The 27,688-nt window shown below is 40.2% G+C and overlaps 1 protein-coding gene across 1 annotated transcript in view; it reads right to left on the minus strand.

Moving 5' to 3' along the window:
- PHACTR1 (phosphatase and actin regulator 1) overlaps window positions 1-27,688 on the minus strand; it is a 534,554-nt gene that overhangs the window by 153,943 nt on the left and 352,923 nt on the right. The gene's annotated exons all lie outside the window — the stretch shown is intronic.

Raw genomic sequence — 27,688 nt, forward strand, 5'->3', positions numbered from 1 at the left:
TCATAAAACAGAGGAGAAGGAAACCATTTTCAACTCATTTTACAAGGTCAGGTTTACCCTGATAACAAAACCAAACAAAGACATTTCAGGAAAATTACAGACTAACATCTCTCCAGAACATAAATATGAAAATCTTTAGTAAGTCCCACAGTATCTAAAAAGTACAATACAGCATGACCAAATGATGTTTATCCCAGGAAATGCAAGGTTGTGTAACATTCAAAAGTCTTTAAATTGCAATCTATTGCATTAACAGAACAAAGGAGAAAAATCAAATGATCATCTCAAAAGATGAAAAGAAAGTGTTTGACAGGGCTTCCCTGGCGGCGCAGTGGTTGAGAGTCCGCCTGCCAATGCAGGAGACACGCGTTAGTGCCCCGGTCCGGGAAGATCCCACATGCCGCAGAGCGGCTGGGCGCGTGAGCCATGGCCACTGAGCCTGCGCGTCTGGAGCCTGTGCTCCGCAACAGGAGAGGCCACAGCGGTGAGAGGCCCGCGTACCGCAAAAAAAAAAAAAAAAAAGGGGGGGGGGGTTTTGACAATATGCAACATCCATTTATGATTTGAAAAAAGCTCACAGAAAACTAGGGATAGAAGGAAACTTCCTTAATAAAGGGCATCTACGAATAACCTACAGCTAACATCATACTTAATGGTGAAAGACTGAACAATATCTCCTCTAAGGTCCTCTAAAGATGTCCACTGTCACAATTTCTATTTAACATTGTACTGTATTACAAAATGTGTTTTAAAATATACTAGGTAGCCAGCACAATGGAACAGGACAAAAAATTAAAAGGAGTACAGATTGGAAAGGAAGAAATAAACTTTATTTGCAGGCAATATGATTGTATGTTTAGAATATCCTAAGGACAAGGTCAACGTACAGAAATTATTTGTATTCCTATATACGAAAAGTAAATGGCTGGGAAATGAAGTTTTCAAAAACACCGTTTGCAACAGCATCAAACATTAAATACTTGGGAATAATTTAACAAACTGTAAAAAATCTATAAACTAAGCCCCAATAATGCAGAGAAAAAAAAAATCATAAAAATGTATATGAGAATATTCAGTGGTGTTATCACTGTGTAGGATTATGGGTGCTTTTTATGTTTTTCTTAATACTGAAACCAAGCAGGACCCTGTGGGGCTCCTGGGCATGCAAGCCTTTCTGTGTCCCCCATTTCTTATTTGTAGGGAACAGGCTTCAGCCTCCATGACCTTCCCTGAGTTCCAAAGGGCAGGTTCAAACAGTTGTTAATCAGGGAAGGGAGGGGATGCGGAGACAAGAAACTACAGTGCAGTCTTGGGACAGGATCTGTAGAACTAAAACCCCCAACAAATGGCAGATGTTAACTACACCTTAAGATGTTAACATGATTCAGCATTCTTCATTCCAGAGAGAAGATCCACCTCAGGAGACCACCTGAGGCCAGATTAAAGGAAGGAAGGCAGGCCCTGCACACACCCTGACCCTTATCAGTAACTCTGCCCTTGAACAATTCCTATAAAACTCCTCACCAAATCCCCCCCATCTCCATGTTTGGGACACACAGCTTTGAAGGGCATGAGGCTGCTGTGTCCCCCTTTGCCTGGCAAAACAATAAAGCTATTCTCTTCTACTTTACCTGAAACTCTGCCTCTAAGATTTGATTCAGCACTGGTGCACAGAGGCTGAGTTTTCGGCACCGATACTTTTTGTATTTTCCAAACAGTATGCTATATCACATATTTTACTCTCAGGAAAAAAAAAAAATTAAGAAAAACAAAAACAAAACAGAATTTGGCCTTTGTCCTGGGAGAGAGCCTCTGAATCCTTGCAATTTTCTGAGTGACAGGAGTATCTTTGTTATTCATGGTTGGCCCTGATAGTTTACGCTAAAGAGGTGACCCACAGTGGGCCTCCGGATACTTTCAGGATAGTCATACTAGAAAGACCATATGATTAGAGGATTGAAGCTTTGAGCCACATGGTATCAGCCTGACCTTCCAACCTCCAGGGAAGGAAAACGGGGTTACAGATTAAGTTCAATTAAGTGGTCAATGTTCCCTCCTAATGAAACCCTAATAAAAACACCACTCAGTGGAGCTTTCTGGTTGGTGAACACATGGATGTGCTGGAAGGATGACACACCCTAATTCCAGGAGGAGAGGGCACAGGAACTCTGCATTCAGGACGCTCCCAGACCCAACCCTATGCTTCTCTTTATTTGACGATTCCTCATCTGTATCCATTATAATAAAACCATAGTCAAAAGTGTAAGTGCTTTCCTGAGTTCTGTGACTCCGTTAAGGAAATTATTGAACTGGAGAGGGCTCCCCTGGATTTGTAGGGAATCAGTCAAAAGTGCACGTGGCCTGGGGGTCCCACTTGTTGCTGGTCTCTGAAGTCGGGGCAACCTTGTGGATTGTGCCCTTTAACTTGTGGGGTCTGAGCTAACTCTGGGTGGTTAGTTCAGACCTGAATTGCAGTATACGCAGTTGGTGTCAGAATAGTTGGAACAGAATGGAAGAATAAAACAATGTTTGTGGAACTGGGGCATGTGTGTATATCCATTCAACGGTCATTTACAAGAAGAGGTGCAGCATCGAGAATTCCTGAAATTTTTACCCACGGGACTACGTTCATAACCCTCGTGTATACTGTGTGCTGGGAGAAAACAGGCTGAGGACCAAGGTACTAAGATGAATAGGTTAGTTTATAAATGGTTCAACTGCTCACCAAGATCATATTTTAGTAACAACTTTAAGTTTTTATATGATAAAAACCTATTAATTTGAATCACTAATTTGAAATTTATAGAATATGGGCAAGATTCTGACTGTGGTTTATCTCTGCTTAGCCAACATTTTTTATAATTAAAAAAACAAAGGTAAGATCCTTCTCAGGGAGAATATTTAAGGAATAAAATTATTTTTTGAAGCTGAAATAATCTACTACATACAAATAATACTTATGCTAATTATAAACTGGCCTCACATGTAATAATATCTCCTAGACCACAGTTAGAATGAAAAATCTACATCAATTTAGAGTTTTCTAAAACTAACGAAATGAAACCCAATCTATTTTTAATATATTTTAAAATTCAAATTCAACCTTTGTTTTTTAACCAAATCTTGGTGGCTTTTAAAAAATTAATCTAAATTAGTAAAGTTTATTGAATAAAACTAAGTCGTCATATATCATTAATGTATTGGAAAGGCCTCTGGAATATTTTTGTTCAAACAAACAAGGAGTTCAAGTGTTTCCTATTCAACTATCATACCCACCCCCCAAAACTCACACATGATCTTCCCACATATATTTCACCAAATGCACAAAAAAATCTACGAAACATTTTTATGAGAAAGACGAATGAAGTGTCATAGGTTACAGGAGGCTAAAGAGAAACAGCAGCTCAATTCAACTTGAGGGCCTAGAAAAGAAAAAATCCATAAAAGAAAAAATAAATTCATGGAAGAACAGATGGAATTTGAATAAACTGTAGTTAGGTTGATAATATGATACCAATGTTAATACCCTGTCCTGGATCGTGGACTATGGTTATATAAGATGCCAACATTAAGTAAAGCAAGGTTCAGGATATAAGGAAGCTCTGTAGGTGTGCTATTTTTGCAACTTTTCTGCAAACCTAAAATTAGTTCAAAATTAAAAGTTCAAAACAAAGAAACATTTCTACCGCATATTAACATTCTGACATTCTTCACAAGTTCAGCTGGTTCTAGAAAGAGAAAAGTTCATTTTAAGAAGCTACTACAGGTACTGGGGTGTCGGTGAAATAATGGTAGTCCTACAAATTGTATCACTTGTTATTTTTACTACAATTTCTTATTATAAAAGTAATATAATCACCCTTCAAACTTTGTGGCAAGTATTTGCAAATTCTCGCAACAATGAACCAACCGCTGGTAGGGTTGTGTCTGAATCTCTCCTGTTTTTCCTTGGAAAAGAATTCAGATGCTATCCTGTATCTAAAGCTGGTACAGAGCTCGTATTCTGCAGTGGTCACATCTAATTTCTACTATGCCTCCAATCAGACCGAGTGCTTAACACTAATATACTTGCCAGAAAAGCAACAAAATGAACAGCATGGCACTTTTTCCAACAGGGCAAAGTAATTTATTTAGAATGTTTCCAAGCCATATGTATGATAAACCTTAGAAGGCAGGAGTAAGTAGAAATTTATGGTTTTTTCGTTTTGATAGTATCATAAAATGAATTCCAATCACATCTGAGCCTGGGCAGGCTGAGCCACTCCATGAAGAAATAAAATAGCACAGTTTGGACTGCCTTACTCTGCAGAGTGAAGTTAAGGTCGTGAGCTCCTTTAGTGAGCAACCTTCCTGGATAGAGGCTGACTGGCCAAAAAACTAGGCAGTGGGTGTCCGTCCATCTGTCACTTTAGAGATTACTTTAAAAGGCATGGTTTGCTTATGAGTAATATATAATGAAACATCAATTACATTGTCCAGGTTGTATACATTGCTATCACCCCAGGATGTTTTGTGAACTTTTCAAAATAAGTTTTTGCTGCTAAATGCAAGTATACATATGGAAACAATTTTTTTTTTCCCTCCAACCCAATTCTGTACATCCTCAAGTTTGCACTCAATCTATCCAGACATCTACAACTGATGTGGCAACAGCTCTGGTTGCTCTGCAATGTTTCCGAGCCAAAAAAATAAAAAAGACAAAAAATACACATACTTCTTAGTGTAACTGCTGTGAATTCACAAACAATGCTGTTAAATACTAATATTCTCCCTGTCTTTCAGTTCTAATTACAAAACCTACTGTGGAGATCTACGATTTTTATTCATTTCATTTTTGATCTTTGAGAATAAGAAAATATTCCAAACTGCTGAACCATGGTTTTTCACACTGTAGATGACCTGTTCCAACGAAACTCCCATACTCCAAGCCAAGGAGAACGGTTTTAATGAATCTCTGGAACAAGTCAGTCAATGTTGAATTCTGATGATTAGTCTGAAACTTAATTGTACTTGCCTCTCTCCCAGCCCGATCGATAGCTCCTTGCATGGGGCTTATTAGAAGCTGCTTGTTAAATACTTGGCAACTGCTTCACCCTCAGGGAAAACAAAAGAAAGTGCTATTCTAATTGCAGAGGTGCAGCTCTGGGTCAACGAGCAATACCAATGTTTTCCCAGTTAGCCCAATTTTGACAAGCTGGTAATAAGGAAAGCCTTTTCAGAGGCTCTCCGGGATATCTAGAAAGTGGATGTCCAGCAGGACCTCTTTGAAAGTGGGGGTGTTAACCCATGGGCAGCAAGAACCCTCCAGGGAAACTCAGCAATCCAAGCATCTGTCTCCCCCAAAGAAGCTCCTCCAAGGATAGGGTGGGCCTCCACTGGGTCGAGAGCTCTGTGTTGATTTTAAGCCACACAGTTGAGCCTTACCATTAAGTTTGTGACTGGCATTCCTATTGCAAAAGTTAAGCTCCTGTTTTAATCTCTTCAGAGATGTCTTGTCCTTTCCCACATATTCAGATTCTGGCAACATACTTTCTGCATCTGGATGTACAATGTAGTTTCCACATGGTCAGTGTGGGTGCTGCTTGGACCAATGGTGAAATACCATCACTACTCAATACATTGTTTGAAGTTCCATGCCCACCATATTCTGACCACACAGCTCTGGGAGTTACATCACTAGAGGTTCTCCTATGTTTTCTCAGCTATTACTCCTCCTCTGTGAGCACAGATGGATTGCAAAAGTGGCAAAAGAATGGAGGGAGGAAAATCATGTGTCAGCTGCTGCTGCTGTTGGCCAGACGAAACCAGTTCTACTCCAAGTGTGATCAGAGCACCGGTAGCAGCATCACCTGGAAGCTTTTAAAGATGACAATATATGGGCCCTTATGTGGGATTTACTGAGTTAGAGTCTTTGGAGGGTTGCGGGGTGGTAAAGTCCAGGAACATGAGTTTTAACAAGATCTTCAAAAGATTCAGATGTACGTTAAAGTTTGAGAGGAACTGGGCTAACCAAGCTAGAACCATTGCAATTGCAATCTGGGGGCACCTCTTCACCTCTTCTCTCTACCCTTTTCTTTATCCCAGTGACCTGAGCCTTGTTAAGTAACTGGGGAGGTATGAACAGGGCTCAAGCATCTTATCACCTGCAGAGTCCTCATTTAAAACTCATAGCTGCACAGTAAGTGCTTGTCAATTTATGAGTTCAACCTACAGAGGGTTTCCCGAAGCTGATAATCACATACTGTGTTAAGGACCATGACGCTAAAATACCAACCAACCAGCCAGTTCACAATCTGGGATTTAAGAAGCTGAGAAATAAGAACATCAAGAGTGCCATTGTAGGGTAGGAGAGGAATCAATAAATATATACAAAGTGCATAAATGTGGGGCTAGGGTACAAGGACACAGAATTTTGAAGGTAAGTAGGCAGAGCTGAAAAAAGAATTTTTCTCCAATGATTTACAGCATAGCGTGTCTCCATAGTTTTGTGATGTACCTACCATAGGCAGACAATTCATTAGGTTTCAGGGTTGAGAATTAAACTGTTGGCCAGGTCTCTGAGGCTAGCAGTTCTTTTTTTGCAAATCCGAGAAAAATATTTTAGAAATCTTAGGCTCTTGGAATAACGTGACTGTTCAGATGTTTCAAGCTCTATCTTGACTGAATTGTTTGTATTAAATGAGACAGGTTAAAAATAGATTCAGAACAGAAACAATGTGAAACTTTCACAACCTTGCTTAATCAAGAGAATATGAAATATTCTGCTGGTGAGCGGCCTTGGGTATAGTGCTATGGCCAGGGGCTTCAGTCTTCTGCATGTTTCCTTTTCTTCCTTTTCTTAATTTTATTTCTATTATTCCTCCCCTCAGCACCAGGATTTTACAGCACCGTGTTTGCTTGTTTAAATATTCCTGATTATTATGCAGTCAAGTCAAGTAGAACTAACCCTGGCTGTGACATTAAATCAGCCGCCCTTCCTGATTTACCCTCTTCCATAACACTTAGAAATTATAGAGGACTTTCTTTGGGGCAGGTGCTAATTTTCAAATGCGTATTTTATTTCTTTTCCCAATTAAAAAAAAAAAAAAACCTATGTACTATCGTGGTAAAGTTAAAGCTGAAAAACGTGTTTAAGCATGAATAGCTCTTGTTGAAACATTCCAACTTAATGCCATTTTACTGGGCCCATATAACTATGTTTGGATTTTAGCAGATAAGGTATCTTTCATGTCTATTTAGAAATTCTTAAAGGTTAAACACTCTTCAGAGGCAGAAGGTAAAAGGGCTCACGTTTATGGAAACAGAACATCTCCATTAGGAGTGATTTTTGATGAGATGCAGGAACACTCATTAATATGCCTCAGACGTAGCACCATGGGAACCGGGCTCGTCCCGTCACCAGCAGCACCAAAGGCGCCAGTGTGAGCCCCCGGCGTCTAGTTCAGTTCCGGGGGTGGGGGGTGCGTTTCTATTCATCACTCACCACTGATTCATTCAACAACTCTCATTGGGCACCTACCCTATGCCAGGAGCATCTAGGACTGAACAGTCAGAGGGCCTATAGCTTGCAGTTTACTGGGGGTTACAAATGTTAGGTCATCAGATGAGGAGACATATGACTGTAAATTGAAAGATTTCTATGGAAACAAAAATGTATGATGAAGAGCTGTGACAGTGGTGCCTGATTTGAATTGGAGGATATCTGAACAAGGGACATGAGACAAGACTGAAGGAATATGTAAGATTCATTCAGATGAAGACTGGGAAGGTGTGTGCCAAGGCAGTGGAGTAGGGACAATGAGCACAGGGTAGGCTGTGTGGCTGGAGCAATGGGGCCAGGGAAGGGTGGCAGGGAGTGCAGAAGGCTTGCAGGTACGACTAGCTCAAGCAGGGCCTTCTGGCCACGCCAAGAACTCTGGACTCCATAAGTGTACTGGAAGCTACCAAAATGTCTTAAAGAGGGAATATGACCAGGTTTTCACTTCTATGTCATCGCTGTTGCTAGAGGGCAGAGACATGATTGCAGAATGCCAAAGCGCAGGTAGAAAGACCATCGGAGGCTATTGTGAAATTCCAGACAGATAACATAGTAGTTGACCTAGGAAGGAGTAATTGGAACTAGAAAAAAGTGAACATGACCTTTAAGTAAATAGGAGCTGAAATTAACAGGATTTAGAGATTGACAATGTGAGAGGTGGTAGACAAGTAGGTGTTCAGAATCGCTCTCTGTGTATATCCTGAGTAAGAGTCAATGCAGGACAGAAACACAGAAGGAAGATCAGGTTTGGGAGAGGGATGATGAAGGTGATTGTGGTCATACTGAATTTGTAATAGGGAAGAACAAATCGAATTCTAATTCCATACTGGATCTGTTTCTTTTACTTTAACCTTTATACTCTATTACTTTTGCTACAATTAAGAATGTTGCCTATAGCTTGAAATATACAGGACAACCCATTCTCAAGGCTCTGACCTTTAAATGTGTAACACTTTTCCATTCATATAGAGATTAAAAGTTGCAGAACAGAGAACATTTGTCTTGGAGGTTTATAGGAACATTGTGACCGGACCCACATGGACAGCTGCAAGAACAAAGGTTTCCAGCACCAAGAAGTTTGCAGCAACTAACCACACCCCCTCTCCTTTTAGTATAAGAAGCAGCCTGAATTCAGGTAAAATGGTTCTTTGGGACACTAGTCCGCCATCCTCTCGGTCTCCTGGCTTTCTGAAGAAAGTCGCTACTCCTTGCCCCAACACCTCATCTCCCAACTTACTGACCTGTCCTGGGGCGAGCAGTGTGAGCTTAGACTCGGTAACAAATCTGACGTCCTCACGAGACACAGAGGAGATATCAAGTGTGAGTCTGGAGCTTAGAAAAAAATCTGGAAATATAAACTTGGGTTTTGTCAGCATGTACCTGCAGCCATATGTGTGATCAAAATCCTCTAGAAAGGAAGTCCAAGAAGGTGATGGCTCAGAAACAAACCCACAGGGGCTGTAGCAGCGAAGGACTGGGAACACATGGAGGAGTGGTCAGGGAGAGAGAAGGAAAAGCAAGAAAATGCAATGAAACAGAAGCCAAGAGAAAAGGACACTAAAAAGGAGGGATGGGTCAACTGGACAAATGTCTTTGGGATGTTAAGGTAGAAGAGAGCTTAGAAGGAGCAACATGGATGGTGTGAACCCTTTAAAGAGCAGCTTCAGAAAAGCAGGGAGCAACTCCAGAAGTTCAGCCATGAGAGGGAAAATGCCTGCACTGGTAGCTACAGGGTCAAGGGAGAGCATTCTAAATGTGAGGTGCTGAAGCATCTTTGACTGGCAAAGGGAAAGATCCAGTAATAAATGAAACGTGAATCCTAGGAGAGAAAGGAGATGAAGGAAGATACTGACTAGATGGGAGTCTAGTATCCAGACGGTTCTTTAAAAGGCAAAGGGGAACTTCCCCGGCAGCCCAGTGGTTAAGACTCCACGCCTCCCATGCAGGGGGCGCGGGTTTGATCCCTAGGCAGGGACCTAAGATCCTGCATGCTGCACGGCATAGTCAAAAAATAAGAAGAAGAAGAAAAGAAATTTAAAAGGTAAAGGCATGTTTCTTTTATCACAGCAGGACAACGCAGAGAACAGGTAGATTAGACAGTGGGAAGTCGGGAGCATCCCCCGCTGAGGGCTACCATTCTCTGTATTAGGCTCAGAAGGTAAAATTGCATCCAGGAGACGAGAGTAGGGGCTTAGGAGCAGGGATGGGAATATGAGCAGGGAGGCACTGAGATACTCGAGGAAGGATGAGTCACTAAGGACAACGGGACCACGGACATACTAGAGAAACGCAATAGGGGTGCCGAGTGGCACTGAAGCCACAGTGAGGCTGCTGGGCTTACAGGGAGGCGTTCTGCTGTGGTTGGATGTGAATCTGGTTATGAACTACTCAGTGCCCATTCTAGCCAGCTAGCCAGGGCATGGGGGACATTCTTCAGTTTTAAGCCAGTTGCCTTACAGCTTTCTGGTTTTGTACGGCTCAAAAGTAAAATAACTTTCTGTTGCTCTACAACCAAGGAAATAAAATCTCAGAATTTTACTACAAGTGACTCATGATAAAGCATAAAAATAACAATAAATTAGCCCTCAATGAATTATCTTAGAGTACAATCACTGCTTTACATTGTTCCTAGTGGCAGCTGGGCAGGAGGTGAAGAAGGCTGCAGGGTTTGGGAGTGGTAAGGACGGGGGGAAAGGATCATGGAGGGCAAGCCATAGATTAATTTGCCTCAGCCTGGATAATATTTTCTTAGAAACAAACCCCTCTTTAACTGGTGCAATGCTTCCCATTCTGCATGGAAAACATAAAACGAAATCCAGTAGACCATTTGGAGATTTAGAAACAGCATTCCTTAACCAGAATACCAGCAGAACTCAAGGAAACTCAAACTGACCCTATCTGCAGCCTTGTGGGTTGCAAGGAGCTAACTTTGTTCTGGAAAATTAGTGTATGCCTGACTTGTCTAAATTTGCATTGATGGGAAACACAGTTTCCAATTATGAATGCTTATGGCAACCAACAGGCTGAGTCTTTGAAACATCAGATTAGCTCTTCCCTATGCACCTAAAACTTACACTACCCTGCCTTTCTCTACCACCTTTGTTTTTTTCCTGTGGAGCACAGATGCAATGAAAGACCTTTTCGGGCTTCCCTGGTGGCACAGTGGTTAAGAATCCACCTGCCAATGCAGGAGACACGGGTTCGAGCCCTGGTCCGGGAAGATCCCACACGCCGCGGAGCAACTAAGCCCGTGTGCCACAACTACCGAAGCCTGCGTGCCTAGAGCCCATGCTCTGCAACAAGAGAAGCCACGACAATGAGGAGCCCGCGCACCACAATGAAGACCCAACGCAGCCAAAAATAAATAAATTTATATTTTTAAAAACCCAAATACTTTATTTGAATGTCTAAAATATTTTTTAAAAATTTTAAAAATAAATAAAAGACCTTTTCACGAGACCTCCCTAGTGGTCCAGCGGTTAACAGACTCCATGCTTCCAATGCAGGGAGCATAGGTTCGCTCCCTGGTCGGAGAACTAAGATCCCACATGCCTTGTGTCAAGGCCAAAATGAATGAATGAATGAATTAATCAATTAATTAAAATAAAATAGACTGGAAAAGTGCAAATGAAGGAAAAATTTTTTTTAAAACTGTATGACCTTTGATCCAATAATTGCCGTCTGGAAATCTATCCAAAGAAAACAGAAATTCAAGCATAGATTTAAAAAATAAATAAAAGAGCTTTTCACTATTCGAGAAGTCGTGCATGACAGCAGGGAGAAACTACATGCCTCGTGAAACTATTCACAGAATACATCCAATCTACTTGTTATGTCTCCTGGCACCTGTATATCTGGAGCCCTTCCCTAAAAGTAATACAAAAAGCTACGCTTAATAAACAAATCTGTCAAAACACTGACTTACACCCCAAATCCAAATATTTTAGAAACAAATGAAAAATGAAGATCACTGACGTTTCTGCACTAGCTGGGTTTTGTCCTGTCCTCGGTCTTTCACTTGCTCTTTTTCTTGCAGTGCATATCTTTTTTTATAATGTCTGCAACCTCACAAGTCTAACTACTAAGATTAATTTGCACCCAGTGTCATTTGATTTGCTTTCCCCAAACAGGATTTCCCTATGTTTGAAGAGTAAAAATGATGACGCATACGTAAGCAGCCTTCCCTCCCCATGCTCTGCTTTCTAAGGGCTGGCCAACTGTTTCTAATTAGGCTGTGCACTTGAGGGATTTGAAGCATTAATCTCTCATCAGAAGAGGAATTTCTCTTTTACCTTTAGAGTCTTGTGAATGAGCCCGTCACTTGTTTACTCTTAGGATAACAGAATTAATACCAGGGGAGTGGAGAAGACACGGTCCCATTTATTTCTTTAATTTATCAACTTGATTTCTATCCAGGAAAGCATGTTGGGATAAAGAGGGAAATAAAAGTGTGGGTTAGAAAGACTCTCATTTTAACCTCTGTAGGTGGCCTAATACACTGGCTGACTGTGGAGTGGCATAAAAAACTCAAAAGTTCCCATCATTTGTGGGGATGAGTTTGAAAAAATAAGGAGCACAAAGGAAAAGAATGTCATCCCCAGTTGTGATTATTTCAGACTCTAGCTATCGGAAGGCATGTAGTTAGAAAAAAAAAGACACATAGATCAAAAGAGATCTCCCTTCTACCTTCTGAGTTTCAAAAACTAATTGTTCCTATCCACTCAATTTCTTCTACTTACATGACTTAACACACAGACATGAAATGAGATAAGCCAATAGATCAAAACCCAAGTCTTCTTTTTGATAAGTCATCCAGTTAGTTTTACGAGTCTTTGATCTAACAGAAAGCTTCAAAATAATCCACTTGAACTGTTAAAGTTTAGTATCAAGTACATTTCCAAAGTAAGTTCAAGGTCATCTCTCTCCATCCACTCTTCACCTTCATCCTTCATGCACATAAATCTTTGGATGACCTTCCCATTGCGGGTAGGTTTATTTTTTCAGTCTCTTTATTCCTCCATAGGAATGCCACTCTAGAGTCAGGGTATTCTGGAGATCCTATAACACACATTTTCTTTATTCAATGACTAAAATAAACCAAAACCCAAGGAAGGCAGAGACCATGCCTGTTCTACTTCCATCCTGTAGACCTAGCAGAGCAACCCGAAAAGTGAGCCAGAGAAGGTGTCAAGGATGGTGATGAGATCTACCATCGACACATAATTTAAATCACTCACACTGAAAGATAATATGTTCTGTCCTTTATTTTCTTGTTTTAGGACTTCAACATATGAATTTGGGGGACACAACATTTAGTCCATACCAAGGAGAAAGAAGGGATGAAATAATGCTGCAGACCTTTGTGGTACAGGAGTGTAACCAAATGTACAGAATTTTATCCTCCCATCTGTGTCAAAACTTTGTAGTTGATTTGTGTTCTCAAAAACACTTATCAGTTTGGTGCTTCCATCTCTCTTATCTTTAGCCTTTTTTCTGGGTTCCTTGCCTATATCCTGGCTCCCTCCTCTAAACCATGAAGATGAATTACCATTTAAAAAAAATACAATTATGGAAAAAAGTAGGATGCAGATAATATGTTTTAATTTTAAAATGGAAAGTTTGCTCAGCTAACTTTAACCTAAAATAAAAACAGCAGACCCTGTTGGAAGAATGGCTCTTCACAAACAGATTCAGCCCTGCTCCCAAGCCTATTTACTGGACTATTTTAACTTCCAATCTGGTTTTCAGTCTATGGTTGGTTTTTTTTTTTTTTTTTTGTCTTTGCCTAACAGCAGTGCTTTTCATCAATGTAATATTAACAAAAGAACCTGACTAAAACCCAATACAGGATACAGACTGAAACACCAATTTTAGTCACAACTGAATTAATTTAAGGCACAGAGGCTCCTGTTTTCAGTTTGTTATCTTAGTGTCTTATTTGCGCTAAGTTGGACAAATCAGTGCTGAGGGTATAGTTACTAACGAAATTGGCCTAAAATATGGAACATGGCTGCAATTTTCCTGTCATAGTGCTTGGTGTGGCATGCTGGCTGGAACAGCAATAATAGTGATAAGGTGAAGGAATGATGATAACAGTCAGGTATTGAACATTTCTAATAATTGGAAGCATTGTTTTTTCACGTAACTTTAACTTCACTCTTCATTTACGGACTTGGATACATTTGGTATTCTTCTGGCTAAATACAGCTAAATACTAACATATTTTTAAACTATTGTAAAAAATATATACACATAAAACCACGTGGCTGGCTCAGAAGACACCTCCTCTTTGTAATTCATATTAATGCACTAAGAAGTAAGCATAATAAAAAACTAGGTGCTTTTGATTTATTTATACCTCACCAGAGCTCACAGAAATCTCACAAGTTTCCAGCACCCCTAACTGCCAGTTTCTAAATAACAAAGTAGATACATATTGCTTATTACCATCAATCACTCTGTCAACCATATAAAGGTAAATCAAGCTTGGACTGACCCTGAGGGGTTTCCCAAGTTCATCACTCAGAGACACAAACAAGATCCTGGCTAAACCACTCTAGGCTACTGGGTCTATTTTAAAGTTCGTCAGATAAGAATATTCCATAATCTCCTCTAGACATCTGTTTCCTATTCTAAAACCTTTTGAAATATGGAAATGTTATTCTCCCTGTGAGTCTCTCAGGCTGTAGTTCACCATGTTCTCAATGAAGGTGAAAAACATTTGCCATGTTCAGTGGCAAAGCATCTAGCATCTCCACCACCGCTTGCTAACAGGCAGAGTTCGTTCGTTCATTCAACTGTTCCTTCTTTCCTTCCTTTTCTCTCTCTCTCCTTATAATTTTATTTTATTTATTAAGCTACAGTTGATTTACAGTATTGTGTTAGTTTCAGGTATACAGCTTCAGATTCTTTTCCATTATAGGTTATTACAGGTTACTGAATATAGTCCTATGTGCTATAAAGTAAATCCTTGTTTATTTTATATATAGTGGTGTGTATCTATTAATCCCACACTCCTATTTATCCATCCCCCTCCCCTTTCCCCTTTGGTAACCACAAGACATGGAAGCAACCTAAATGTCTATCTACAGATGAATGGATAAAGAAGATGTGGTATATATAGAGAGTGGAATATTACTCGGCCATAAAGAAGGATGAAATATTGCCATTTGCAGCAACATGGATAGACCTACAGATTATCATACTAAGTGAAGTAAGTCAGGCAGAGAAAGACAGATATCATATGATATCACTTATATGGGGAATCTAAAAAAATAATACAAATCAATTTATTTACAAAACAGACACAGACTCACAGACGTAGAATTCCTTTTTGTTTCTTGCTCTACCAGGCACTTCTTAAATCTTGGTTTAGCTTTTTCACACACTTCCTTTCCCTCTTGAAGATCTCATATAATTCTCCTCATTAGACTGGAAGCTACTTAAGAGCAGGGACTATATCTGCCTTGTTCACCTCTACATTCCTATTACCTAACACACGATCTAGTACATACAAAGTATTCAATAAATATTTGTTGAAAGAACAATATATAAATGAAAAGAGACCCAAGCTACATTCCTCCTTCTTATCTCACTTGACTAAAGAATACACTCAGTGAACCACAGCTATAGCGTTCAAGGCTGAGCAATGGCTGACCTATGATGCCAAGTTGGATCCAGCATAGTTGTCTTGGGGATGCTACTCCAGAGGGACCTTTGAAGGGATAAAAATGGATTTTAAAAGAAGCCAACAATGCAGTGCTACTCCCTTCCATTGTATTACTTGGCTTCCAGCATTACAACCTGTCTGAAAGTCCACTGGTGCCCACTTCTGATTCTAAAAGACATATTCCATTCATCTGATTCTAAAAGACATATCCCATTCATCTCCTATTTCACAATTAGGAGAAACCTAAATTATGTCGATGCTGCAGGGCATGTGGGTTCATTTTCCCCTGCCCGCCCCACATGCGTTCATTCCACTGTAGTTACAATTTGCCAGTTTTATTCTCTAGCAACATAGTTTGCCAAAGCATTCTGGAACTACAGTGATAGGCACTGAACACACAGCTAGAAGGATAGGAATGAGAAATACCATCTGGAATCTGGAGACGTGGTTTTCTATTACTTATTTAGTGCTGACCCCATTGTATGACTGTTGTTGGCAAGTCAGTTCATTTCTCTGGCCTTGGTTTCCTCAGTTGATGAAAAGTTCAGATAAGATGACTTCAAAGGTCTTTTCAAGTTCTTACATGTTATGATTATACCTAAAAAGATGACAGTATGTTGCGCCAGAATTCTTCAGGAAACAAGCTGATATGTGCCTGGTTCAGGAAGCAGAGAAAGCCTGTCCTAAACCTGGTACCCAAGGAGACCTGCCCTCAACTCTGCCCCTCCATATAGGTAAGATGTCTTGGCCAGGGGAGTCTGCCCACCTGAAGTCTGCATCCCCTTTTAAACCATATTCTGGGTATTGGGTACTTGGGACCATTTAATTCTTTGCCTAGATGGCCAAGACTTTCAAGAAGATGGATCTTGGGCAGGTGTTCTGGTGGGTGTCCACACCTGTGCCTCAGAGGCTCCTCGTGGTGGGGGGATGGGCCTAATGTGGGAAGAGAAGGAGTCAAGCCAAGGGCCATGGGGGAGGGCGACTGTGTTTGTACTCTTGTCCAGACCTGACAACTCACAGTGGAGGACTCTACTTGGAAGTCACTTTATGACTGAACAATGACAGCAAAGGTAAAGGAGAGAGGGGGGATGAAGCAGCACCTTCCTACCTGCTTGTGGATAATCTAAAATAAATCACTCTGTTTTCTGGTCCTCTGAAGTTCTGTATATTTAAAAATATAATTGGCACCCTGTTTTTGCCAGAGTCTCTGTTAGGCTCAGAGGATACAGAGTTGAATAGTGTCACACTGTCCCAGCCCTGAGAGCACATGAGGAACTGTTTTACTGTGTATTACATTGTATCCTCTGTCCTCCTGCAGACGAGGGAGTCATTTAAATGTTGAAGCTGACTTCAGAAGGCCTTTTTCAGGATTACTGGGGGGACAATTTTATGATATCCAAAAGGCTCAGAATCAAAGGTGGGCAAAGTTTGGGAGGAAAGAATGTTATATACAGAGAGTAGGGTCGAACCAAAGACTATTTAATCCATGTTTAGAAGGCAATGGAGAGCAGACATAGGGAGGAACTTATCCAGATCTAAAAAAGCAAACCTGCTAAATGGGTGCTGGATAAAAGTGAGTGCCTGAAACATAGTAATTATTTATAAAGATTTAGGAATAAAATTAAAAGAACCAAGATATACACATACAGAGGATAGAACCAGGAAACATATTTGTAAAGGAGTCAGAAGATTCAGGTCCTTTAGGGGTGAAACAGAGAATCAACTATATAAACCAGAATCACAGCTCCCAGTGGTTTTTTTGGGCTGTCAAGAATAGAATCTCTAAAAATTATCGTTATGTTTTGTTATTACTTTTAGCTGATATATATGACCTCTATTGATTATATATATACACGTATACATATCAATATATATACACGCATACATATCAATATAAAAATACACATATATTAATCTTATATTCAGCAATTTTGCCAAATCTTCCATATTAGTTCTAAGTTCTCTATAGATTCTCTTGCACATAGATTCTCTATGTAGAAATCATCATATCTCATTTCTCTAGGAAGGACCTCCAGACTAGGTTAAACAGAAGTAGTGAGAGTGAACATTCTTCTCTTTTAGCTATCATCAGAAAAAATGTTTCCAATATTTCACCATTAGTGTGGTGTGTTTTGTAGGTACACTTCACCAGGTTAAAGAAGCCTGCTTTTATTTGTAATGTGCTACCTTTTTATCTCTCTTTAATATCATGAATGGATATTAAATTTCATCAAACGCTTTTGCTTCTTTTGAGATAATTATAGGATTTTCTCCTTAACATGGTCATATGGTAAATTACATGAATACATGTTCTAATGTTAACCCCATACTTGGATGGATAAACCCCAACTGGACATATTTTCCCCACTTACTGGATTTAGTTTGATAGTATTCATTCTATGTTCGCAAGTAAAATTGATCTACAAATTTTCCTTTCTCACAATGTGTTTTTGGCATTTTGGTTATACCATAAAATGATTGGGAAGCTTTCTCTCACTTTCTGTGGTCTGGAATAAGTAATTTGCAGTTGTTCCTTGACAGTTGGGTAGAATTTATCTAAATTATCACCCAGGCCTATATTTTCTTTCTTTCTTTTCTTTTTTTTTTTTTTAAAGAAGGGTGATTTTAAACTACTGTAATTTTTATCCAGAATATACAAAGCAGTCTGAAAACTCAGTAACAGAAAAACAACCCAGTTTTTAAAAATGGTCAAAAGATTTAAACACAGATATAAAAATGGCAAGTAAATACATGAGAAGACTCTCAACATCATTAATCATTAGGGAAATGCAAATTTAAACCACAGTGAGATGCCACTCATACCTTAGTAGAATGGCTAAAGGAAAAGAATGGACAATACCAAGTGTTGGTGAGAAGGCAAAGCAACTAGAACTCATTACTGTGCTAACAGGAATGCAAAATGGTACAGCCACTTTGGAAACCAGTGTGGCAATACCTTATAAAATTAAGCATACCCTTACCATATGACTCAGCAACCTCACTCCCAGTTATTTACCTGGGTGAAATAAAAATGTTTATACATAACTGTCAAAAACTAGAAAATAACCCCAAAAGCCCTCCAACTGGTTTGATGAACACACTGCGGCATATCCACGCAATGGAAAATTGCTCACAGGAAAAAAGAACGAATTACTGGCACACATCATAACAGGGATGAATCTGAATACATTCTCAAAAGGCTACACACTTTCTGATCCTATTTATGTAACATTCTGGGAAGGACAAAACTATTAGGACAGAAGACAAATCAGCTGTTACTGGGGCCTAGGGTAGGAGAAAGAGTTGTCTACAAAAGGGCATGAGGGAAGTTTTTAAGGGCAATAAAACTGCATTATGAATTAAATGTGGTGGGGTTTACATTTCTATACTTAATTACCAAAACTCATAGAACTGTACATGAAAAAGGGTGAAATTTACTGCATGTAAACTATACCTCAATAAAAAAAGTTTTAGGAAAGGATGATTTTTAAACAACTAATTTAATTGGGATACTGGGTATAGTTTATTCAGGTTTTCTATTTCTACTAGCTCCTGTTTTGGCAACTTATATTATTTTCTAGGAAGTCTTCAATTTAGGTTTTAAATTTCTGGCACAAAATAGTTCAGCTTTTTCTTCTGAATAAAAACCTGCACTCTGTAGTTATGTTCTTTTCATTTCTAGTATTTTTAAAATTTGTGTCATCTTCATTTTTATGTAATTACTTTTGCTAGATTTTTATCTCATTCAGAGGTCTTTTCAACTAACTGTTTTTAGGTTTTATAGATTTTTTTTAATATGTAATAATTTATCATTTATTTCTTAGTATTCTCTAAGGTTTTTTTTGTTGTTATTTTTTTTCTTTTGCGGTACGTGGGCCTCTCACCACTGCGGCCTCTCCCACTGCGGAGCACAGGCTCCGGAAACACAGGCTCAGAGGCCATGGCTCACGGGCCCAGCCGCTTCGCGGCACGTGGCATCCTCCTGGACCGGGGCACGAACCCGTGCCCCCCGCATCGGCAGGCAGACTCCCAACCACTGCGCCACCAGGGAAGCCCTCTAGTTTTTATTATAAAGTTTTCTTTAATCCAGTAATCATTTAGAATTGGATTTTTTTAAAATTTTATTTATTTATTTATTTTTGCGGTATGTGGGCCTCTCACTGTTGTGGCCTTTCCCGTTGCGGAGCACAGGCTCCGGACGCGCAGGCTCAGCGACCATGGCTCACGGGCCTAGCCGCTCCACGGCATGTGGCATTTTCCTGGACCGGGGCACGAACCTGGGTCCCCTGCATTGGCAGGCGGACTCTCAACCACTGCGCCACCAGGGAAGCCCTATTTATTTTTTTATACAGCAGGTTCTTATTAGTTATCTATTTTATACATATTAGTATATACATGTAAATCCCAATCTCCCAGTTCATCCCACAACCACCCCCCCATCCCTCCGCCACCTTCCCCCTTTGGTGTCCATACGTTTGTTCTGTACATCTGTGTCTATATTTCTGTCTAAAGATCTTATTTATTGTTTCATTTTATTTTTTTAAATTTTATTTATTTATTTTATTTTTGGCTGTGTTGGGTCTTCACTGCTGCACACGGGCTTTCTCTAGCTGCGTCAAGCAGGGGCTACTCTTCATTGTGGTGCGCGGGCTTCTCATTGTGGTGGCTTCTCTTGTTGCACAGCACAGGGTCTAGGTGCATAGGCTTCAGTAGTTGTGGCATGCGGGCTCAGTAGTTGTGGCATGCAGGCTCAGTAGTTGTGGCACACAGGCTTCATTGCTCAGCAGCATGTAGGATCTTCCCAGACCAGGGCTCAAACCTGTGTCCCCTGAATTGGCAGGTGGATTCTTAACCACTGCGCCACCAGAGAAGTCCCTGTTTCATTGTTTTCTGATTCATTAACTTTGGCTCTTTTCAATCTTTCTTCTTTTCTAAGGTATGCATTTTAGGTCATAAACTTCCCTTTACTGCTTTAACTATATTTCACATATATCTGACATGTAATATATTTTTAGTCAGTTCTAAATATTTAATATTGAGTATAATTTATTCTTTCATCCATAAAGTAAATTTGTATTTAATCCATAAAATGTAACTCATAACATATTTAATCCATAAAATAATCCATGAAAGATGTTAATTTTTAATTTCTAAACTTACGATGGTCTTTGGCCATCTTACAGCTTGTTAATTGTGTATTTTTGTTTTCTTTATCCTTACTTTTTGTCGGCCTGACCTATCAATGATCGACATATATTAATAGGTTTATTCATTTATCTTTGTGTTTGACCAACTTTTGCTGTATATATTTGTGACTATGAGGTTAGATACATACATATTTTGAATTGTTACATCTTCCTAATGAATGGCCCTTTTATCAATACACAATGATCCAACTTTATGTTTTGACTTAAATTATTTTTGTCTGATATTAATGTAGATAAACTAGCATACTTTTAAAAAAATATCGCTTTGTATATCTTTTATGTCCTTTTATTCTAAACTTTTCTTATGTTTTAGGTATATTTCATAAAGAACTTATATCCTAATTTTGTTATATACTTTTTAGCAACCTCTACCTTTTAACTGGTATATATAGACCATTTACTTTTATTATAATCACTGATATACTTGGATTTATTTCTACTTTTATTCATGCTATCATGATTTTTCTTTCTATTTGTCCTTCTTTTAGAGAGATGAGGTTTCTTTTCTTTTTCCTTTTCTCTCTTCACTAGTTTAAGTTATATATCTACTTCTGTTCTTTTAGTGGTTACCCTTAAATATTTAATATACTTACTCGTCTTTGAAAGTTCAAAATGAATCTCTATCCTCACCTCCCAGATAATACTGTAAGCTTAGAATGTCTTTTTTTTTTTTTTTTTTTTTATTTTTTTTATTTTTTAACATCTTTATTGGGGTATAATTGCTTTACAATGGTGTGTTAGTTTCTGCTTTACAACAAAGTGAATCAGCTATACATATACATATGTTCCCATATGTCTTCCCTCTTGCGTCTCCTTTCCTCCCACCCTCCCCATCCCACCCCTCCAGGCGGTCACAAAGCACCGAGCTAATATCCCTGTGCCTTGCGGCTGCTTCCCCCCCGCTATCTACCTTACTACGTTTGTTAGTGTGTATATGTCCATGACTCTCTCTCGCCCTGTCAAAACTCACCCTTCCCCCTCCCCATATCCTTAAGTCCGTTCTCCAGTAGGTCTGCGTCTTTATTCCTATCTTACCCCTAGGTTCTTCATGACATTTTTTTCCCTTAAATTCCATATATATGTGTTAGCATACGGTATTTGTCTTTTTCTTTCTGACTTACTTCACTCTGTATGACAGATTCTAGGTCTATCCAGCTTAGAATGTCTTTACTCAGGTCTTGCCCTCCTTTTTTATATGTTGTTATCTAGTATACTAGTTCTGCCTTTATTTAATTAATCCTCCAATTGCTCATAATAATCGTGTTTATTCTTAAACAATCAGTGCTTATTTATAAGGTTTTACCAACTTATTTGCTCATTATTGCTTCCTACATTCTACTCCTTTTTTATGCGTTCTATTTTCTTCTTCCTGAATTATATTTTTTCATTTCTTTTTGTGATTATCTGTTTATAGTAAACTCTTTTAGACTTTTATTGCTAAAAATGTTTTAATTTCACTGGAATGATAGGTTACCCAAGCACAGAACTGCTGGTTAACAGTATTCCCCCTCAGGACTCTAAATATACAATCTTTCATAGTCAGACATCTCTAGTATGTTGACTTGGAGTGAAGTGATGCCTTATGAGGGCCACTGGTGACTGGGTGGAGGAGAAGGAAAGCACAGAGAGGGCACCATATGAGGAGGAAGGGAGGAAGAAAAAGGATGGCAACATTATGACAAACAGAGGTAGGAGGTAGAATAATGTGGAGTGGATGATAGAGGGCCATCAGTGGTATCCCCAGAAGTCTGTGCCTAGACCTTAAACTATCCCTTCTTGGCTCATAGCGTTCTTTCTCTTTAAGTATTAACATCTGCTCTAGCTCAAGAGAAAGGGTGGCAAGAATTATCTTACCTGCAATTCTTTGTGGCTTGTTAGTCAAACTAGGAAAGGAACAAGAAATGACAAGTGGGCCATCATTTGTTATCATATTCCTAAATTCCCTGTAAGGGTAGCCTACTGCTATAGCATTTAAAGGAACAAACCACACTTCTTTTTGGCTTCTTATTTACATAAGTCTTCAGATAACATCATACAGCCTTTTCAAATAGTTATAACCTGGAACAGCAGCTGGGGAAGGTGTTGTGCAAAGAGATATTTTGCTAACATTTGCAAATATTTTGTCTATCTTTTCTGCTGTTACTATATTTGAATGTAACAGAAAACTTAATAAAATTTGACATGTTTTTCCCGTATGTGTTGACTTAAAACCAAAGAGTGTTAGGGCTGGCCAGGGCCTCAGAGACTATCTATTCCGAACCCTTCACTTTATGCATGGGAAACAGAACTGTAGGGGAGTTAATCTAGGAGAACAATCCAATTCCGGAAGGAAAATGGGGATACACCAAGGACATCAGGCAGAGCTTCACTCATAATAATTACTGCTCTAATTTTTTTTATTTTCAACACTTTTTGGGTACATGAAAAGAGTGACACTCAGGATTTTCTCACCCAGTATTTTAAATATTGCACTCTATCCTCCTCTCTCCTTATGTGGGGAAATAATCCATTGCTATCCAACACATTTTGATTGAATGTTGATGTAACAAATTGTCTGTACTCCGAGTGCTCGCTGTATTTTTCTAAAAATATTCTCATTTTTAGCTCAGCTTGAAAAATCCTCTGGTTTTCTATTAAGGAAGCAAGCCATTAAAAACTTTTACAAAGGGCTTCCCTAGTGGCGCAGTGGTTGAGAGTACGCCTGCCGATGCAGGGGACGCGGGTTTGTGCCCCGGTCCGGGAAGATCCCACGTGCCGCGGAGCGGCTGGGCCCGTGAGCCATGGCGGCTGAGCCTGCGCGTCCGGAGCCTGGGCTCCGCAATGGGAGAGGCCCCAACAGTGAGAGGCCCGCGTACCGCAAAAAAAACTTTTACAAAACTAACATTGCTGTACTACCTAATCCCTAACACCTCTTTAACCTCTTTTCCACCAGGTTTTCTTTTGATATTTTCCTTCCTGTGACATTGTTTATTGTCCTCAAGGACAATGTAAGGGAATTTCATTTTCACAGACAGCATTTCTGGCTCCTGATCAGAAGTTTATTCCCAAGATTATTACTTCTAGACATCAGACACAGGCAGTGCACAGTGCTGAAAACAGGGGAAATAAAAAAAAAAAAAAGGCATTTATCCTATTTTGTTCACTGAGCATTTGAATTATTAGGTCTTGGAAGACCATCTATATATTCGGAAGATTATCTCATTTTAGAGGACTTTGCAGAAGGAAATCACGTGCACCAGTGATTGAGTTACTTTAGCATCCTGAAAGCCTTATCCATTTGGACCCTGTACACACCCCAGTTCCAATTTAGGCAACTGGGTAAGGATTTCAATAAGGTTAATTTTACCAATGGAGCACGTTCGTGCTCACAGAGCCTCTAGGCTTATTTCAGAAGTCTCTGGCCCACTCTTGTCCTATAGAACGTGAAACTCCAGCATTTGACATAACTTTAAAAAATATCCCTAAAGAAAAGTGTTCAGTCTTCTAAATCAGGAGTGAAGGCTGTGTGGGTCTGGTGGGAAGGAGGGCAGGGAAGGTCTGGAGACAGTATTCAATGTCAAGAGTGCTGGCAATGGAGCTGTTCTAACAGGAGGATTTCTATGGGGCATGTTTCTTACATGAAGCTGGATGCCACTGAATTTTTTAGCCTTCCAACACATAGAATCTGTTCTTGGCTACAGCAATAGTGACAGTGAGAGAAACTGGTTAGATGATTTCCTCTATACTCGTAGAGAAGAATGCCTGGCTGCTGTCAAAATGAGAGAAGGCTTAGATGTGACTGACATTTGGACATGGTCCAATTTAAGCCTCACATTTTAAAGATGAAGAGATAAGGTTCAGAGAGGTGAACTCACTTGTCCATGGTCATACAGCTAGTAAGAGCTAGACCAGTGACCTTGCTAATATATGGCACTGCTACTCGTAACACCCAACTAAAAAAAGAAAGAGCAAATCACTGCACACCCTGATATTGGGATATAGTGCAACTTTCTCAAGGACTAATAGGAACCCCATAAATAGAGTGGGAGCAGATTCTGGGCATTTCACTTGTCAAAATCCCTGGAGATATGTTTCTGAAACCTATCACTGGGCACAGAAGTGGCTTGCCAAACATTCCTTGGCCTGCAATCCTAGTACTGTATATCTGCATCTCCCTCCGGGAGAGAAGTGAAAAATTAATGAGGAGCTCAGAAAAGCTCATTTTCAGGGCTATAGAGATTGGAAGGGCAATGAAATTGGAAGTGAAGGGAAAGGTTTAAGCTATCAGCCTCAAGCTTTGGAAAATCATATAAATGGGGTATAAATGTAAATATACCAACAGAAAAATGGAAAACCACAGAGCTATTTAGGGAAGGACTGGATCTGAATTATAAACACCCAGGGCAGAGCTCTTCATGATTCACTCACGCATGCCCATCCATCTGAGATGCCCAAAGTTATAGCCATCTGATATACAGAGCATAGCTAAGGTCTCCTTGGGTTGGCATTTCATGAGGAAGGGCCATGTATCTTGATCCAGATGTGTTTTCCCCTGATCCTGCTTGGACACACCAGCCTATAGGCCTTATGAGGATGAGTGTGGATTTGGAAAAACCAGATACCTTAACAAAATTTGGGGGGAGAATATTATTATTTTTTCAACAAGGTAAAATAATTCATTTTCCAAAAAGAAGAAAACCAATTTGAGTTAAAAGCTGTAAACGATTTTATTGACAAAGCTTGATGTCCGAAGCAGAAAAAATATGGGCACAAATCCATTTCTACTGGGTACTGACTGTGGGACTCTCTTTGCACCTGAACACCCTGGGTCCTCCCAGCTGGGGCTCTGGTTTTCACCTGTCCTTTCTCTCAAGCAGTTTATTCCCAAGTGCGAGTACCCTAGCTATTAGGCATGTGCTCCTGGGCTATGCACTACTTTTCCTGGAGGAAAAGTCCTTCTTGGGAGAAGGACTGCCATTGCTTAGAAGCGCTCTAGAGCTGAGAAGCCAGGAGGAGGCCGTTCACGGGAATAAGTGAGGTACTGACATTCCTTTGCTAATTAAAAATATTTGCAAGTCCAGTAAGGAGTCGCCACCAGACCTCAGCTCTTACGGACATGATAAAAAATGTTAAGCCAATGATGACTTGCTCACAAACCTCCAGAAGATGCCTAAGGAGAAGAGAAACCTGAGAGCTGAAGGCCTTCATCTCTTTCACTGTTGGTGTGGGTTGAATTGTATTCCCCCCACATTCACACGTTGTAGTCCTACTCAGTATCTCAGAAAGTGACCTTACTTGGCAATAAATCCATTAGAGATGTGATGAGTCAGACTAAGATGAGTTGGTGTTCGAGGTAGGATGGGCCTCTAATCCAATCTAACCGGAATCCTTATACTAAGGGGAAATTTGGACACAGACACACACACAGTGAAGACGAAAGCAGAGACCAGGGTGATGTACCCACAAGCCAAGGAATGACAAAGGTTGTCAGCAAGCCATCAGAACCTAGGAGAGAGGCACGGACAGATCTTCTTTCCACAACCTACAAACCAAGCCTGCTGCTTCCCTCGATCTCGGTCTTCCAACCTCCAGGACTCTAAGACCATAAATTTCTGTCGTTCAAGCCAGTCAGTTTGTGGTGCTTTGTTGTGGGAGCCCTAGAAAACACACACCCCTGCCTCATGCAGTTAAAGCTGTTCTCTCAAGATACGACGGAACCCAGCCTGGGCACCTGGCATTCCCAGGAGATGGCCTCTCCTTCCTTGTGTGATAGGGGCCTTCTAGGCCCTCTCTGGCCACGAGGATTCCTTGTCAAAAATGGAATGCCCTTTCTCGTCTCATCTCCTGAATTCAACTCTTACCTATTCCTGTTAAAAAAAAAAGTACCACCGATCATGAGACACCCAGGGTCAAAGCTCCAACACTACCTTTGATCTCTCATTCTCTCTCGCCCCCATATCTGTCGCCCGTCCTGTCATTTCGACTTCCTCCGTGTCTCTCAAATCTCTCTTCTCCTTCTCCTTCGGGATGACACCACCCCATGCAGGCTCCAATTATCTCTTGCCTAGACTGTTACTAACTGGCCTCCCCCTGCCAGGCTCTCTACTGTCCCCGTCGGTTATATCTGTAACTGCCAGTGAGTCACCCACAGGCCAGCTGTGATTACGTCACCTCCTTGCTCAAAAGTTGGCAAGGGAAGAAAAGCCCAGCTCCACCGTCTTTACTATTTTCCACGATCTAATCCTAACATATGTCCCAGCACCTGTCTATTATGAACCCTCGCTCCAACTAAGTCCAACTTGTAAAACACGCTTCTGACTTTCCACCGCTGTGTCTCTGCTTATCCCATTTGCTCTGTTTTGAATAGCCTCTCCCCTCGTTCTCTCTGTCCAAAGGCTAGCCATTGTTTAAGGACTGTGGCTGTGGTGCTCTGGTTAAGTCTGCAGGCTTTGGAGGGCAAAGAACCAGCTCGATCCTGGCCCCCTACTCACGAAGACGTGACCTCAACAAGATACTGAACTTCCCTGCATTTCACTTTCTACAAATGCAAAAGGAGGATAATAATACCTTGTGGGGCTACGGTGAGAATTAAATAAGAACATGCATGGACCACATCTAGAATAATAGTACCTGGCAGATTAAGTACTCACTAAATTTCATCTATTATTCACAAACACTTTTGTGGGAGTTGAAGGTAATAGCTTTCTCCCCTGACCTTGAATAGCATTCCAACTAATTTGCTCTTAAGACACTTAAGTTTCTGGGACTTCCCTGGTTGCACAGTGGTTAAGATCCGCCTGCCACACGTACACTGCGAAAACCATAATTCAAGAAGAAACATGTACCACACTGTTCATTACAGCACTATTTACAATAGCCTGGACATGGAAGAAACCTTAGTGTCCATCAGCAGATGGATAAAGAAGATGTGGCACATATATACAATGGAATATTACTCATCCCTAAAAAGAAACAAAACTGAGTTATTTGTAGTGAGGTGGATGGACCTAGAGTCTGTCATACAGAGTGAAGTCAGAAAGAGAAAAACAAATACCGTATGCTAACACATATACATGGAATATATTTTTTTAAAAATGGTTCTGATGAACCTAGGGGCAGGACAGGAATAAGGACACAGACGTAGAGAATGGACTTGAGGACGCTAGGAGGGGGAAGGGTAAGCTGGGATGAAGTGAGAGAGTAGCATGGACATTTATACACTACCAAATGTAAAACAGATAGCTAGTGGGAAGCAGCTGCATAGCACAGGGAGATCAGCCTGGTGCTGTGTGACCA

This window comes from Phocoena phocoena, chromosome 10, assembly GCF_963924675.1.
Source record: "Phocoena phocoena chromosome 10, mPhoPho1.1, whole genome shotgun sequence".
Taxonomy (NCBI): Eukaryota; Metazoa; Chordata; class Mammalia; order Artiodactyla; family Phocoenidae; genus Phocoena; species Phocoena phocoena.